Here is a 17,307-nt window from a genome sequence, read left to right as displayed (position 1 = left end):
GGAGTGACCTTTGTGAATGACCTTTGGGACTCTGCCCAGTGGTCATGCACATCTGGACATGAATTTTGGAAGAACCAGTGCTGTGTAGGAACTGAGTTAAGTTTCTAGATAACTCCCCCAGAGGTTGAAGTGTCATAGGGGAGAGTTTACTCCAGAAGTGTTGGGAAGGGGAGATTGTTTTTATTTTTGTTTGCCAGTTTGTTCTGGCTGTGTCTTTGAAGTCAATATCTTTTTGAAAAAGCTAATCAATGTTAGATGTTAAATGGATGGTGTTCTAATCATCAACCTCCTAGAAATGGGGGAAATATACCCAGTAGGGCCTGAACTGAGAGCAGCAAAAAAAACAGAGTCTAGAACTTTGAGGGGAGATGTATTCTGCATGACCTTGAGGCAATGAGCAAGAATGTACATGTTACATATGCAAAGTCAATTCAGAGTAATTTTAGCAGGAGGGGGCTGGAAAGGCCCTAACAACTTGGGGGGAATCAGAGTAGACCTTGTGTAATAGGTGGTACTTGAGCTTTGAAGGAAACTAGGAATTCTCAGAGGCAGTGGTGCCGAGGGAGTACATTCTAGGCAGCCTGTGTGACAGAATGCTCTAGAGGAGGAACAGAAAGTAAGACATTTTGGCTGAAATGGAACACAGGAGTACGTGAAAAGGAATAGTGAATAATATAGAAATATAATATAGAAAAGGATAAGCATGTTAAGAGAAATAGGCTTGATTATAAAGAAAGGGCTTGACGTTTCAAGCAGGAGTTTGATAAGAGGCAAGAGGAGCCCCTGGAGCTTCTGGAACAGGGGAGTAATACAGTCAGACTGGTACTTTAGGGATATGGATCTGGCAGGCATGTGGAAGGATGTTTTGGAGAAGGAAGTTTCGAGTTAAAGGGAGGCTATTGCAATGGTCCAGACAAAAGCGGGTAGCAGCATTAACCAGAGTGATTTTTTGGAACCTTTATTTCTCCCTCTAAAAGTAAAAGACTTTAATTTTGATGGTAAAGAGCAAACTTCCATGGCAGTTTGGCTTGGGTTTAGAGCTGTGACTGGTTTTTCCGGCTTCAGTGAATGTCTGGAAGGGGCATAGAATGCCCATTCAAGCAAGACAGGACTTGGGAACTGGAGAATGGGCTCAGAGGCCTTGGGACATCCAGCAATGCTAGCAGTGAGGTATAAATACAAAGTAATTTTGTTGTGTCACTTGTTCAGCCTCTGGGTTTAGTCTTTCCTATAATGGTTTACCCTGTTTACAGCTAAGGAGGGGATTCCCACATACCCCGAGAAATGTGGACAGGAAAGACTTGTGGTGAATGGCCCAGGGAGGGGGCACTTTGTGCCTCATCAGTGATTCACCCTGGACTCTATTCCTGACCCCCTAGTTATCCTCAAAAAAATCCCCAAAGACTTGATTATAAAATTAAGAAGACTGAAAAGTCAGGTCCTGGGGTTGGTCGCTTGCATTTTTGTTTGTGTCCACCAAGAATCTTCAAAGTAAGCTAAAAACTACACGATTTTAACCAGGGAAGAAAGAGTTACATTTTTCTACAAGGGTGGGGAAGTTCCCAGATGAAAAAGAGGAACAGGTCAGATTGAGGAGTTATTACTTTAGAGACAGACTTCAGTTCAAGTACAGAGAAAGGAGCCGCCAGGCACCAGGTGAAGAAGCCTCCCTGGACTGGAGAGCGTACAAGGACCAGCCCACCACTGGGTGAGTGAGAGAGTTTGGTTGCTTTTTTCAAAGGTATCTGTAAATATCTAAACTCAAAATGAGCCTGATTTTCTTATAGATAAAGAACTAGGAGGGACCTTCGTGGTCATCTAGTCCTCATTTACAGACAAGGAAACAGACCTAGAGAGACCTTGTGGACATGCAGATAGTGCATGGCAGAACTGGATTGGAACCCAGCGCCTCTGACTGCAAGTCTAAGGTTCTTTCTCCTGCAAAAGCCATGTGTACGTTGGCTTTAAACTGCTGCCCAAGAACTTTATTAACCTCTTTGGGCCTCAGTTTCTAATCCCATTCCAGCTCTAAAGTCCTATGATCAACTAAGATAATGTGTACTGTGCTTTGCAAAACTTAAAGTGCTATATAAATATAAAAATAATTAATAAATACAAATAATTAGTATGATATGCTAATTGTTACTAATTAGCATAATATACCATACTGTCATAACTAATAATTAGTGTAATATATAAATACTACATGTAATATATATACAATGTAATAATAATAATAACTATTATTATTGTTATGACCAGATGGTCAAAATGTTGTGCTTAAAGCTAAGCCTGGGCTGAAAGTGAAGTCATGAAGCAGTTTGCTGTGAGGTGCGCTGAAGGGAGACATAGTGGAAGGATGCCCTGACCTAGTTCCTACCTTCCTGTAGGCGCTGGGAGTCTTGTAAGCTTCTTGAGACTGTGACTGCTTCATTTCTCTACATGTATCTCTCCTACCTAGCACGGTATCTGGCACACAGGAGGTGCTTAATAAATGCTTCTCAATTGATTGATACTTTTCGCTCAGAGATAAGAGTTCCACAGGCCACTAAACCACAGAATTGAAAGACAATTTGAAAAGACACAAAACCTTTCCAAAGCAGCTCAACTTAGCTTTGGGAAGTTTGGGTTTTTTGTTTGTTTGTTTTGTTGATTTTGTTTCATTTAGCTAGCTTTTAAGGTTAAGAACAATGAACACAAAACTGTAGTTTGGTATCCATAAAAAGAGTACTGAATGTTTTGAGCCAGAGAATCTGAGTTCAAATTCCAGGACCATAGGGCAAGTGAACAGAATGATGGATTTAAATGGAGAGGACCTGAGTTCAAATCCTGACTCTACTACTTACTGTAGGCAAGTCATTTCTCCTTTTTGGAACTTAGTTTCGTCATTTATAAAATGAGAGGGTTGTACTAGATAATGTCCAAGGTCCCTCCTAGTTTTAAATCTATGACCCTTTGTTAGTTAATATCTATATGTGTATATATATATAATGTGTGTATACACATATATGTTTATATATACATACGTATGTATACACACACAACTGACATGTTGTCTCCCCCATTAGACTGTGAGCTCCTTGAGAACAGGGAGTGCCTTTTGCCTTTATTGGTGTTCCCAGCCCTTGCCTCAGTGCCTAGCACATAATAATCACTTAATAAATATTTACTATCTGTGAAAGAATAATTTAGGATTTAGAACCTTAGAAGTTTCTGGCCATTGGCCCCCTAGGTTGGCTAGATTTCTCTCTCTCTCTCTCTCTCTCTCTCTCTCTCTCTCTCTCTCTCTCTCTCTCTCTCTCTCTCTCTCTCTCTCTGTGTCTCTCTCTCTCCTCCCTCCTTCCCTCTGAAAGGTAAGAGATGTCTCATTCAAAATTTTTTGAAAGTTCCATTGAAACTATCATTTGACTCATTCATCTAAGCCTTTTTACTAAAGCAAATTGTGGGGAGAGGTCAGGAGAAAACATCAATCTGGGTCTTGATGGGAATTTCCAAAAATATTCAGCTAGACCCCCACCCACCCAACCTAAGCACGTTTAGAAATAAATGAGTTTACCCATGTCAGATCAGATATAATCAGAGAAGACATTCACCTCCTAGACACAATGTGAGGATTAGCCATGGGCCCCTGTCCCAAATATTTCTTTATCCTCATGCCTGGAATTTCACCATTTAGAGTTTATTAAATTGTGTTAAGTGTTCTTTTCTTCTGATACTTTTTCTAAAAAAAAAAAATGCAGATACTTCAGAGAAAGGCAAAATATTAGGGCCCTGACCCCTTAGTGTGAATGAGTTTATGAGATCTTCTTTTAGAGGATGTCAGAACTGGACCCCATTTTTTCCCTCCACACACATGCACATCATGTATATGTAATCAGGTCTAATGTGCAAGTTAGATTCTCTTCTGCCCTTGGCATCAGCAAATAGATGAGTTAGGAGAGGAGTTCTCAACATTTGTTGTGTCATGGATCCCTTTGAAAATCTGATTCTGGGGACTATGGACCCGTCTTAGAACATTGACTTTGAAGTCATAAAATAAAAATAAATAGTATTGCAAAGGAAACTAATTATAATGAAATATAGTTATCATTTATTTTAAAAACAAACAAGTTCATATATCTCAGGTTAAGAACTCCCGATGTTAGGGGTTTTCTAATGGCAGAATCTCTAGTAATGATGAGACTATAAAGAGAGAAGAGGTTTCTAGTGAAATTTTTGTTTCCATATCATTTATATTAACAAGTAGAAAAACCAAAGTAGAATTGGAATTGGGAAGTGTTCAGACATCTTCCTGGAATGTATTAAAGATCAGAGTGAATGTAAGAAAAGAAAAATCCCTAGAGGTGCTACAAAGGTGAATTACATACTAATCCCGCTCAGAAAATCCCCAGAATACAATGCTACTCAAAAAATAATTAGAACCTTTTTATCTACTTCAACCAATGGACTAAACAAGTATTTATTATGTGTCCACTCTCTTGGTGCTATGAGAATAAAGGAAGAACAAGAGGAAAAAATTTGTAGTCTTGAGAGTTCAGAGATCTCAGTTCTTGCCTCAGCTCTGCTATCAATTTGTGAAATGGGAAGGTTGGATGAGAATATCTCTATGTTCTCTTCTAGCTCTAACATACTCTGAGGCTGTAGCTTAGTTGGGGAGAGAAGTCCGACATACATAAAAACAATAGCAAGCTTTCTACAAAATAGAATATAATTAAGTGCTAAATTGTGTGGAAGAGACTTTGTGTGTATGTGTGTGTGTGTGTGGGGGGGGGTGGAGATAAGAGGAAAATCGGAATCAGTGGGATAAATGGGAGGGGGGTAAATGAATGGAGACCAAAAGAGAACTGGGCAAATATCAGGTTCTGATAGAAACCTCTAATCCCATGGAGTTGATCACTAAGTATTCATTAAGTGTTCCAGGCACTAGGGATACAAAGACCAAAAAAACCCAAAACACTTCCTGTCCTTGAAGGGAAAGAACATATAGAAAATATAGAGAGTAAATATAAAGTAAAATTACATGCATTAGTAGCAGGGATAAACCTTAGGGAAAAGGCAGATTTAAAGAAAGGCAAGAATTTCAGGCTTGGGGCAACCTTTTCCAAGGCACAGAGATACCACAAGGAATGTAAGCAGGAGAAAGAGCAAATCAGCCAGTTTGACTGGAACATGAAGAAGGGGACTCATATTTGATAACCCTGTAAAAGTAGACTGGGTTGTGAAGTGGCAAATGGATTAGAGTGGTGAGAAAAGATGCAGGGAGACCAATTAGGAAGCAATAAGGTTCTGAGCAAGAATGATGGCTCTGTGAATGGAGAGAAGGGGGATATATAGGAGACACAATGTGGGGCTCGAATCAACTTGGCAATGGATGACTTCTGGGAAAGTCAGGGATAACTGTGAGGTTACAGGCTTGAGTGACTGGAAGGATGGGAGTATCCTTGACCATATAGGAAGAGGAGTGAGTTGGGGGGAGGGGCCGGGGAGGGGAAGGTTGATGAGTTCTGTTTAGGACATGCAGAACTAGAGATGCCTACAAGACATCCAGTGGAGAAATAGCCATGGAGCACTTGGTGATAAGGGGCTGGATGTCAGAAGAAAGATATCAGCTGGGTCTGTATCTGTAGACAACTACATAGATGGCAATTATCTGAATATAAATGAAAATTGAATCCATGGGAGCTGATGAGATCATTCAAAGAGAGGGTATAGAAAGAAAAGAGAAGAGAGTAGTTTACTGAGGTCTCTTGACAAGCAGTGTGGAAGGAAGGGGAGGAATGCTGAGTGAGCTCAGGGTCAGTATGTGTCCGTTCAAATTTTGTTTTGTTTCATTTTAAAAACTTTCTTTTGTATTCTGTATCCTAAACCATGGAGATAGCTGAAGTTGCTTTATCTTTGGTGCATAATTTCTGTTTTGGAGATGTTTGGAGGGTTGTGGGGATCAGAGAAAATATCTACTTCTTTTTGCTCACATGACCTGGAAGTCTTGACTCCATGACCTTGAGAAAGCTCTCCCACCTTATTTCTGCCTCTTAATTTCTCCGATTTCTTTTAAGACTCAGGTAAGTTTCAGCTTCTGCAGGAGGATTATCCCAGTCCCCCCAGCTGCTAGTGCCTTTCCCTTATTTACTTGGAACCTGGGTAAAATGATGGTGATGATGATGGTGGTGGTGGTGCTGGTGATGGTAATGGTGGTGGTAGTAGTGATGATGCTGATGATGATGGTGATGATGTTTCTGCTGCTGATAGTGATAATGATGATGGTGATAGCTTTGACATAAAACTTTAAGGTTTGCAAATATGATCACATTTGAAATAAAAGAGAGTTGAAGAAATAGGTTTGAACTCTATCATTATAAAATGTATGGTATCATTACCTTGTTAATATTTTGGTATCTATTGGACCTTTCTGTCTTTGGCCTCCTTGCAGAAATATGCCCAGTAATGGAATGGTTGGGTCAAAGGGGATGAAGATTTTAATCCTAAATAATTTAAAATTAATATGATATAGTGAATACAGATTTTGCTTCCAAATCAGGAAGACCTGAACTCAAGGTCTTTCTCTGACATTTACTGAGTAACCATAGCAAGTCTCTTAAGCTCTCAGTGTGCCCAGGTGAAGTTCTTAGACCATTAAGTTGCAGAGCAATTGATGATCTGCCTTGATGGGGAAAACTTCCTAGAAGTTGGGAAGGGTTCATGCTTTTTATGTATACTTTATATGCCCTTCACAATCTGTACCTTGCCCACCTTTTCAGTCTTATACTTTATTTCCCTCCAGGCATGTGACAACAGTCTTCTGTTGATGCTCCTACAGGATCCTCTGATCTTCCTACTCACCTTTTCTTGGCTAGGCTAAAGATCTGGAAACCTCTCTCTCCTCACTTCCATTTCTTGACTCCTTTTGATACTCAGCTCAAATCTTTCCCTCTTCAGGTAGCCTTTTCAGATCCCTAGCTGCTAAAAGCTGTCTTATCTTATTACTTTCATATATAGTATATAGATCTCTTTTGTGCAATATTTTTGTATGTTGTAAGCTCCTTGAGGGTAGGGTCTCTTAGCACGGTCCCTGGCACAAAGCACTTAATAACCATTTGTTGATTTGTTGAATGGTAGTGAAGGTGGATGGCAGATTAAGAAAGGCTTCATGTTAATGTAGAAGGTAGTGCTTGATCTGAGTTGGGCAGGAAACTAGGGATTCCAATGCTGAGAAAAGACCTAGGGAATTCCAAGCAGAGGGGAAAGAACAGTACAAAAGAGGAGTGTTATGTATGAGGAACAGAAAGGTCAGTCAGTTTGCCTGGACCACAGTGCGAAGGTAAGTAATATACAATGAGATTGGAAAGGTAGTTTTGGGGACACACTGTGACAGGCTTTATTTATATGCTAAGTGGAGAAGTTTATATGGGACTCTATGGGCAATGAGTGAACAAAGGAGTTTTTGGAGTAGGGGAATGACCTGTGTTTTAGGAAAATCACCATGGCAGCTTATGGGGAAGATAGATTCACAAGGTGAGAAGCTTGAGGTAGGGATAGAAAATTTTGTCAGTAAACCAGGTAAGAGATGATCAGGACCTGAATTAGGGTAGTGACTCTATGAATAGAGAGAAGGGATTGGATTTGAGAGATTTGGGGGAGGTAGAAATAAGTTTTGGCAACTGTTTGGCCATGTGGAGAGAGGAGGAATGAGGAGTCTAGGATGACCTCTGAGACTGCTGGAGTCCAGGACAGAAATAAGGAAGTTCTAAAGAGAGGTGGGTTTGGGAGAAAAGATAATGCAAATAGCTCGGCTTCAGAATTTTTGTTCCCAGCCAGTGGGAAAAAGCTAGACCTCTAACATCTGAAACTATACTTAAACAAACCAATAAAAAGCATCCTTGAAGTGAAAATTTTAAGGTCATGTGAGCATATGACCCCCTCCTAGTCCCAATAAAACGAAAATCTACTAAGTTTCTAAGAATGTTCCTCTAGAAACGTGGAACTGAGAGTTTCTTTTTCTTCAGTTTGTCACTTAGGAAATTGTGGGACTTTTCCTTTAAATCACCTGGGGTGCTGATCATGGAAATCTATGATTCTGCATAACTACAACTAAACATTTAAAATCAGAGGGCAGAAATACAAATTTTTAATTTTTTTTCAGCAATTTCTCATGTATGTACAGAGAGAGGGCATCATGAGTGAGTGTAAATTTTTGAACAACCTCAATTCTATTGTTTTCTGACAAACAAAAATACTTGGTATAGTAGTTCTAGAGCTGGAAGGAACTTCCGAGGCTGTTCAGTCCAACCCCCTGCTTTGTTACATTTAAGGAAACGGAAGGCCAGGGAGGTTAGGTGACTTGCTTGACCTCAAGTAGCTAGTGTCAGAGGTGAGATTTGAACTCAGGTCTTCAGAGGACCTGTTCTTTCCACTGTTATCATATTATACTCTAGACTTAGTCACTTTATCAGAAATCAACTTCCTGTTTTGTAGCAGGAGAGCTCTAGCACCATAACATTAAAGTGGATGTAGGGAGCAAAAACCCATTGCAAACAACTTAAAGAGATTGTTGTCAGAGTTAATGCAATAAGCCTGTTATCAAAACTAGGTGAATTATTGGTTGGATGTGTGCAATGATTAACTCCAGAGTAGCAGAAATGTTTCACTAGGTGGCGCCATAGTGCACTGAGTGCCAGGCTGCAGTCTGTTCAAATTCAACCTCAGATGCTGGGTGTATAACCCTGGGCAAGTCTCTTAACCCTGATTGTCTCAGTTTCCTCATCTATAAAATGAGCTAGGGAAGGCAGTGGCAAAGCACTCCAGTATCCTTGCCAAGAAAACCCCAAATGGGTTCATGAAGAGTTGGCAATGACTAAAAACTGAATAATACAACAAAGTGAATTATATTGAAATATAGTTGTCATAATGTCTTAAAAAAACAAGTTCACAGATCTTGAGCTAAGGTTCCTGATCCTGATCTAGTCTAACCCCCTCATTTTATAAATCAGGAGATCGAGGGTTTGAGTGGGGCAGTGAATTACTCAAAGTCATAGAGTAAGTTGGTAAGTGAATCACAGAGTTAGACCCCTTCCTTCCTCCCGTTGTGGGAGGAAACACTCATCTATTCTTGGAGCTTTAATTAATTGTCATGTCTATATATAGATGATTTCCAAATATACTTTCATTTAGTCATTTTATACCCATTAAATACCATCATGTATGTTGTTAGGCAAAAGGAAATACAAAGATAATTAGTATGTAAGTAGTCCTGTTTTCTTTTCCCCTTTTCCTCTTCCTCCTTCTTTTCCTTCTCTTTCTCCTCCTCTTCTTTGTCCTTGAAGGATCAAAGATTTGTAACTGGAAGGAATCTGAGAAGTCATGGGGGCTTATGATCTGGCAATCCCTCTTCAGCCTAGATATACTCTCTCCTGAGCTCCAGTCTGTGTTGCTGTCCTTTCCCTGGAGACGTCCAGTCTTAAGGAGTTAAGCTGGGATGAGTATCACTTAAGTTAAGACCATCACTAGCTCCCTTTGGGCCACCTGCCATGTACTTCCTGTTAACTTCTCTCAGTTTTGTGTTGACTGGCCTAAGGATCAGAGTCAGGGAATCTTGCTTTGCATATGTGATAACTCAGGAGCGAACAGGTTTGTCCTCAAATGAGCCACAATGACCCCTTTGAATCACTGGATGATAGTTCTACAGCTTAAAGGGACCTCATTTTATTGAGAAAACTGGGGTAGTGTTGTTCAGTTCAAAGAGCACTGACTGCAGCCAGAGGACTCAGCCATCTTACCTCTAGCTCTGTATGGGACCTTAGGCAAGATATGGAACTTTCCTGGGCCTCAGTTTCCTCATCTATACAATGAAGGAGTTGGACTAGGTGGTCTCTGAGGCCCCTTTCAGCTCTAGATCTAGGATCCTTTTAGAAGGTTAAGTGAATTGCCCACATTCATGGAGGGATTAATTGACAGGACTGGGTTTTGAACTCTAGGCCTAGAATGCCAAGTTCAATGCTCTTTCAATTATACCCTGTTTCCTCCCTGGACCTCACCTTTCTTATCTGTAAAATGCACCAAAAAATACACCTTACTGCTTAGCATCAAAATGACAGCTCTGCCAAAGAGCTCTGTCTTATGGCAGGAGATGAAGAGCACTTAAGAAATGGAGGTCTAGGCTTGACTTGGTTTCAGCAGAGTATTTGATAAAGTCCCTTACTTTATCAAATGTGGACCTAATTACACTGTACAAGTACCTGATGAACTACCACAGAGAAGAAGTACAGAACCAGGAGCAGTGGAGTTAATTTGGCATTTACTCTGTCTCCCTCATCCTGAGAAGGTTCTCCCTCCTCACCTCTACTTTCTTGCTTCCCTGGCTTCTTTTAAGTTCTAACTAAAATCTCATTTTCTATAGGGAGCTTTTCCCAAGCCCCCTTAATTCTAGTGCCTTCTCTTCTAAAAATTGCTTCCTATTTATCCTGGATATAGTTTGTACATATTTGTTTGCTTGTTGTCTCCTTGAATAGATTGTCAGCACACTAATGCATTGTTGGTGGAGTTGTGAACTGATCCAACCATTCTGGAGAGCAAATTGGAACTGTGCCCAAAGGGGCTATAAAACTGTGCATCCCCTTTGATCCAGCAATGCCATTACTAGGGCTATATCCCAAAGAGATAATAAAAAAGGGAAAAGGACTCATATGTACAAAAATGTTTATAGCAGCTCTTTTTGTGGTGGCAGAGAATTAGAAATGAAAAGGATGCCTATCAATTGGGGAATGGCTGAACAAGTTCTGGTATGTGAGTATAATGGAGTTCTGTTGTGCTATAAGAAATGAAGAGCAGGGGTGGCCAGGTAGCACAGCGAGTAAGATCACCAGCTCCAGTATCGGGATAACCTGGGGATTGAATCCGGGCTCAGACACTTAGCACCCACCCAGAAACACCTGGCCATGTAACCTTGAGGAAGTTACTTAACCCCAATTGCTTTAAAAAAAAAAGAAAGAAATGAAGAGCAGGCAGATTTCAGAAAAACCTGGAAAGGCTTACATGAACTGATGCTGAATTAAGTGAGCAGAACTAGTAGAACATTGTACACAGTAACAGCCACATTGTGTGATGATCAACTTTGATAGATTTAAGTTCTTCTCAGTAATACAATGATCTAAGACAATTCCAGAAAACTCATAATGGAAAATGCTATCCACATCCAGAGAAAGAAAAATGGAGTCTGAATGCAAATAAAAGCATACTATTTTTTTTTTTGCCTTTTTCCTTCTTGTGGTTTTCCCCTTTTATCCCAATTCTTCTTTCACAACATAACTGATGTGGAAATATGTTTAATATGATTATACATGAATAGCCTATATTAGATTGCTTGCTGTTTTGGGGAGGGAGGGAGAAAAAAAATCTGGAACTCAAAATCTTATAAAAATCAATGCTGAAAACTAAAAAAGAAAAAAAGAATAAATATTTTAAAAAATAGATTGTCAGCAATGTAGTGATTGAGGGCAGGACCTGTCTTTTGCCTCTTTCTGCATCCCTAGTATGTAGTACAGAACCCAGCACATAGTAAGTGCTTTTCATAATAAATATATGCTTTTTATAATAAATGCTTATTGACTAAGAGTTATAGAAAAGCAGATTTATGCCTGATGTAAGGAAGAACTTCCTAAAAATTAGAGCCATACAAAAGTCTAAGTTAGATGGAACCTTAGAGGTCATCATGTGCAATCCCCTTGTTTTACAGATGAGGAAACTGAATTCCAGAGAGTTTAAGTGACTTTCCCAGAGTCACACAGCTGGTAGGTTTGTAAAGCAGGATTTAACTCGGGTAATATTTACTCTAGGCCCAATACTTTATCCATTGTTCCCCTTAGCAGCCTCTAATGGAATGGGCTGCCTTGGGCAGGTATAGATTTCTCTTTGCTGGAAGTCTTCCATCAGAGATCAGATGACCCCTTGAGTTTGCCATAGAAGGAATTTCTATTCTGCTACAGGTTGGCCTATAGATGGCTTCTGAATTCCCTTCTGGCTTTGAGATTCTTTTGTGCTGAGATAGCAGAATCAAGATACAAAATTAGTTTGACAAACTGGAACATTGGGTTCAAATTGATGTTCAACAACTAAGTTTATTGAGTAACTACTGTGTACTTGGGTCTGGAAAGAGGAGGGGGAAACAAAAGCGATTAAGAAACAATCCTTGACCTTTAAAAACCTTATATCCTATAGGGGAGGGATAATATAGGCAGTGGATAGAGCCCTGAGGAAGAGGATAGAGCACAGGAAGATTTGAGTCCAAATCCTGCCTCAGACACTTCTTGGACAAGTTACTAAACCCTTGTCTGCCTCAGTTTCCTCAACTGTACAATAGGGATAATAATAACACCTACTTTCCAGATAGGTGTTCTGAAAATTGAATGAGATAATATTTCTAAAGTGCTTTGCAAACCTTAAAGCACCATGTCAATGCTAGTTATTATTATCATTCAGTATTTTTGTTATTATACACAGCTGTAATACAAGTCACAATAAAATAAAAACACAAAAAAGGTACAGATGAATGCTATGGGTTTTCAGGGAATCAGGTAAGGTTTCATGAAAAGAAGTGGCAATTGACCTAAGCCTTCAAGATGGTCTTTGAGATTCTTTGGTGCTGAGATACCAGAATCAAGATGCAAAATTAGTTTGAGAAGTTGGAATATTGGGTCCAAATTGATGTTCAACACTGAACAACTGTTTAAGTGCGTGCTTGGGTCTGGGAAGAGGAGCAAGGAGGGGGGATGTAATGGGAATGTAAATTTTTAAGATCTTCCCTGCCCCTTGGCAAAAGTGCACCTAGAGCCTGGGGTAGGAGGCTTGTTTTTCAGTAGATACTTTTTGATTGGCCAGTGGGTCCAAAAGGTTGTTACATTCTCTGAGCCAGGAGAAGGCTATATAAACCCTGATTTGAGGCTTTGTTTTGGGGCTCACTTTGAGAAGTGTTCTGTGATTTGATCAGATGAGACTCTGGGAAGCTGTTGTTGAGAGCCCTCCGGCTTTGAAAAACCCCGATGTTGATTTGGTTTGGATGTAATGGTTGGACAGTTTGGAAACTGTCTACTTGATCTGTTTCTCTGTCTTGATAATTCTGTCTGTATATTCTGAAGTTCGGGGTGCTGACCTTTTTCCCCTGAACTAGGTAAATGATACATATTTGACTGATTAAAGTAAGCTTGTTAACCCATTTTGAGTTGCTTTCCTTTAATAAAGCAGATCTAAGAACCTGTACTGGCAGCCACCCTGGGGACGCTTGGGGTGCTTGCTGCTACAGGTGACAACAAAATTTTCATTTTATTTGTACATTCTAGGAGGAGGGAAAGGAGACCATGTAGAATATTGCAATATTCCTGATGAGAATTAATGAGAGTGTTGGCAAAAATTAATTAATAATAATATTAATAATAAAAATTAATGAGAGAGGTGGCAAAAGGAACAGCAATGAAGAGACCAGTTTGAAGGATATCGAAGGCATAATTAGCAAGACTTGGGTGAATTATGTGTTCTCAGACTACTGAAATAGTCCCTTAATTGGTTACAAGTCTCTTCACAAAGCTGCCAAATTAATTTTCCTATTGCATGTTTGATTTTGCCACTCCCTTGTCAACAACCCTTCTGTCTCTCTCCCCCTTGCCTACAAGGTCAGAAACAAACTTGTTAATCTTCCACAATCTGGCTTCTAGCTGTGTGACCCTGGACAACTCATTTAACTTGTTTGCCTCAGTTTCCTCATCTGCAAAATGGCGATAACAATAGCACCTATATCTCAGTGTTATTGGGAGGATCAAATGAGATGATATTTGTAAAACACTTAACACAATGTCTAGCATGTAATAGATGCTGTGTAAATGTTAACTATTATGACTTTTGTTTATGTACTTTTCATTCGTCCCTTCTCACTCAAACTGTAGACTAATTATTAATTGATCATGTCATGTCATGTACTGTCTTGTCCCCATGCATTCAGCAGGTCATATCCTGTTTTTGCAACACACTCTCTTCTCATCTTTACCTTTCAAAATTCTTCTTTTCCTTATGTCCCAGTTCAGGTATGAAACTTCTCTCCTTCAAGTTTTTTCATAGCAACAGTCTGGGTTTCTCTTTTGTTCTCAATATATTCCACCTTGTCTTGTAATTATATATATGCTATTTTCAGAATATTAGACTGTAAGCTCCCTAAGGGCAGGAACAGATTAGTGTTTACAATTGAATTTGTTCACCTTACTGGACTAGAGGGGATCTAATTCTGAATGCTGTGAAAGAATTGAGTTGATAAGCTTTTCCTCTCTGGAGTTCAAAATGCCTAGAGATTCCAGATCCTGGTTATGAAGATGAATAAAGATTTCATTCTAACCCTCCAAACGCAGCCACATGAAAATCTGTTAGCCAGTTCCCTAAAAGAGAAAGAGGGATCAGAATAAGACTGTCAGAAGAACCACAGGAATCCCAATTGGAATATTTGGGAGTTTTCCTTTGGCTGCCCAAATTCCCATGGTCCAAATCATTTCAATAAGATGGGAAGCTACTTGTTTTAGAAATTGAGGAAGGAGGGAGCTGAAAGGAAACTGGAAACCACTTTGATGAAGACATTGTCAAATGCTACTCTTTCACATGACCTTTTGGGAATGATCTTGCCATTTCAATGAATCATTTTTAAGTGGGCACATGGATATATTGGGCCAAAAAGTTTCACCAGGATTCCAGCATTCTTTTTTAGTTCCTAGCCCAGTTTGGTATAATGGGGAGAAAAAAAAAGCATTGAACTTGAAATCAGAACATCTGATTCATATAAAACATCATCTAATTGCTCCAGTTGAGCATGATGAGGGTCTGGCATATGTGGGCACTCAGGAAACACTTATGGATTGATTGACAAGCTTTTCAAAGCGTCTTCCTACTAGTCACCCCATTTCTATTAATAATAACACCATTGTTCACTAAACCAAAGCTCAAGGACTTTAATGGACTTTGATTCTGCCAGGATTCTGTAAGCTGGGTTTTGATATCACACTATACCACCACTGATGAGATAATACTATATTCATCCAAGCCATGTTTTCTTCCTTCTCCTTTTCATGGAATTTCCACATCTCCATTTTCCCTTTTCAGGTTAGCAGATTTGTCCTTTGCCCCTCACTAGAGGAAGTTTGGAATCAAAATTTTTTAAGTTAATTTTTTTCAATCAACAAAAATCCACCTACTCTCCCTCCCCTCCCTCCACATTGAGGAAGATAGAAAAACAAAACCTATGTTACAAACATGTATAGTCAAACAAAACAAATTCCTGTATTGGCCAGGTCTATCTACTATAATCTATCTCTCTATCTATCTCCCACCATCTCTCTCTCTATATATGTATATGTATATATATATATATATATATATACACACATACACATATATACACATACATACATTCACACACATATATCAATCTATCTATATCTATATAGACATACATATATATCCTTTTGCATTCTGACTCCATCAGCTCTTTGTTAGGAGGTGGGTAGCATGATTCATCATGATTCTTCTGGAATTGTAGTAGGTCATTGTATTGATGAAAGTTTGGAATTCATTTTTACAGATGTTGTTAAAATGCGCCCACATTCTTACTTGCTACTCATATATAATACTCTGCTCCATTAAACCTCAAGGGGAGGAATGCCTTTACCCTCATCCTACAACCCTCATCCCACCCTTTCTCCCATTCCACACATATAAATAGCTGAAACTATCTATCCTCATGTGCTTTATTCGAGGCACCACCTAAATATAGTGAGGTTGCTAATGAGTCAGACTTAGCTTGCCTTCTCACTAAATACCCCTCCAGACTATAGAGCCAAGCTAGGCGTGGCATGCTTTCATCACAGTGTAAGGATGTGCTCAGAGGCTTCAGGGATATCTAGGGCTCTTTGGCCCTGCACAGCAAGCTGTACTAGAATAGATGTACCTTGGTGGTACATTTATGACACCCATAGGTATTTCTTGGGTGTCAGCTATTTCCCTCTATCTCATTGGGCACAAACTTCATGATTTCCAAATCCTATACTGTTGTAGGTGGTTGTTTTTTGTCCTTCGTCCTGTTGTGGGCACAAGGTGATCAGAAGGGTGGATAATAGATTATGTATTCTTATCTGACCATGGTGTGAAAGATGAATTGATAGGTAAAGTATGTGGGTAGGGGAAATTCTGTCCTGTGTAGCCTTGTAATTGTATGTGGTTTACAGGAGGTGAAAAACTTAGCCAATTTACTTTAGGTATTGCCACCTTGACAGAGCAGAGTGAATAATATGTGAGACAGAAGCAAATAATGTAATGATAGGGGTTTCAGGATTCCTGGTTGTTGTTTCAGTCATGTTGAACTCTCCTGGTGTTTTCTTATATTTTCACTTTTTGGTATTCTTATTTTGTGTGCTATGCAATATTACTCATAATATGCTGAAAGCTATTATTGTAGTATTTACTGACAAGTTTTCAGTTTTTGGTAAATGTCAACCTTAAAAGGTTTGTTACATTCTTACATGTGAGGCATAATGTATCTTATAACGGAAACTTATAATGGAAGCTAGTTTAAAGATAGAACTAATCTAGCAAAAGCTATCTTCAAAGTAAGCTTTAGTGACATCATATATTTTGTTAAGTGAGAGTTACCTATAGTGAGGCTAAGTTACTTTAAAATAACCACTAGGTTTATATATGGAAGAAGTGGAGGGAAAACCAAGAAAGAAACCCAATTAAGACAGATTGGGTTTTTTTGGAGGGGGAGGGGGGAAGGCAGGGCAATTAGGGTTAAGTGACTTGCCCAAGATCACACTAGTAAGTGTTAAGTGTCTAAGGCTGATTTGAACTCAGGTCCACCTGACTCCAGGGCCAGTGCTCTATTCACTGTGCCACCTAGCCAGCCCCAAGACAGACTGTGAAAGGCGGAAATTATAAAGGCAACAAATAACGAAAAAAATGGAAAAGATCTGCCAAGGTTTCTATAAAAAAACAATTCTTTTCTCTCTTAGTGACCTATGTAATCTAATTTCACTTAAACAAGTTCAATTCAATTCAACAAACATTTGTTGAGTGCCTACTATGTGCAAAGCATCAAGCTAGATACTAGATCTATAAAGGTAAAATAAAATATCCTCAAAGAGCTTACACTCTCTGGAAGGTATGATGTGTATGCAGATAAGTACATGTAAGATAATTTGAGGATAAATTTGAATAATAATAATAATTTTGAATGCTAACAACTTAAAAGGATCAGAAAAGGCTTCCCATAGGAAGTGGAAGCTGAGC

General features: G+C 39.3%; 1 protein-coding gene across 2 annotated transcripts in view; it reads left to right on the top strand.

Annotated features, from left to right (window-relative positions):
• The window catches only part of CD86 (CD86 molecule), a 174,917-nt gene that overhangs the window by 80,202 nt on the left and 77,408 nt on the right, over positions 1 to 17,307 (top strand). The window contains exon 1 of one of the 2 annotated variants that reach the window (XM_069079635.1): positions 1,561 to 1,708. The exons of the other annotated variant lie outside the window; for it this stretch is intronic. The gene's annotated coding sequence lies outside the window, so the exon portion shown is untranslated. Of the gene's footprint in view, positions 1 to 1,560; positions 1,709 to 17,307 lie in introns of those variants that run through there. 2 annotated transcript variants of the gene reach the window in all.

The sequence above is a fragment of the Petaurus breviceps genome, unplaced genomic scaffold (genome assembly GCF_028583685.1).
Source record: "Petaurus breviceps papuanus isolate PSGF00001 unplaced genomic scaffold, PetGlider_PUasm1.0 91067, whole genome shotgun sequence".
In the NCBI taxonomy this organism is placed as follows: Eukaryota; Metazoa; Chordata; class Mammalia; order Diprotodontia; family Petauridae; genus Petaurus; species Petaurus breviceps.
The sequence above is the reverse complement of the archived record's forward strand: the minus strand, read 5'-3'. Positions and strand labels throughout refer to the sequence as shown.